The 791-nt window shown below is 38.6% G+C and overlaps 1 non-coding gene across 1 annotated transcript; it reads right to left on the reverse strand.

Annotated features, from left to right (window-relative positions):
- Positions 1–342: 342 nt before the first annotated feature.
- LOC142457399 (U1 spliceosomal RNA) lies at positions 343–504 on the reverse strand. The gene has a single exon (XR_012786148.1). It is a non-coding gene; the product is annotated as a U1 spliceosomal RNA (small nuclear RNA).
- Between the last annotated feature and the right edge of the window lie 287 nt (positions 505–791).

Consider the following 791-nt stretch of genomic DNA (forward strand, 5'->3'; position numbering starts at 1 on the left):
CATCTCGTCAAGGATCTTCCTCTTTTTTGCCGCATGATGTTCTTCTTCAGCGACGGATCTCTCCTGACAACATGTCCAAAATATGAGACAAAGTCTTGCTATAGACTTGTTAGAATTAATACCCACTTTGATTTCCTCTTAGGCGGTGAACTGCCTTACCTTTTTCATGATCATTAACAAACCTATTAAACAATAATTACATGACTTGGTTTCTGAGGTAATTGACATGTTGCTTTTCTTGAATTTATCTTAATCCGTAAAAGCCTATCATGAATAGTCTGCTCTATTTCATCTCAGGGAGAGTTTCGCTAAGAAAGGTTGCAATTTTCAGTACCTTATTTCATCAGGGGCAAAATATCACAATCTCCACATTTTTTTTTTTTTTACTTTTTAAAATTTATTTGGGGAAATCACAGGGGTCAGCACACCCGGAGTGCAATGGGTGAGCCTCGCCCTGGGAAAACCACCTTCATGATCATGGTATCTCCCCTGCCAGGTAAGTATTCTCCACATTTTTTTTAAAAACAAAGATTTCTGGGTTCAACAAGGTGATTAATTTGCCTCTAGTTAGTGTAATTGATGGCAACTTGTTCCTAATTATGAGTTTCATTATCATCTGAAGCTATTAAATACTCTGAGCATCCATGCTGCTAAGGAGATTAAAGGCATGTGAGAGGCATCTCCCTTGGTGACCACTTCAATGATGTGTTCAGAGAAGGCTTGAAGACTATGCTAGGAAACCTGTGAAAAAAATACACAAAGGCCTTTGATCCTCTTACGTGGAAAGCTTG

The sequence above is a fragment of the Tenrec ecaudatus genome, chromosome 9, assembly GCF_050624435.1.
Source record: "Tenrec ecaudatus isolate mTenEca1 chromosome 9, mTenEca1.hap1, whole genome shotgun sequence".
Classification (NCBI taxonomy): domain Eukaryota; kingdom Metazoa; phylum Chordata; class Mammalia; order Afrosoricida; family Tenrecidae; genus Tenrec; species Tenrec ecaudatus.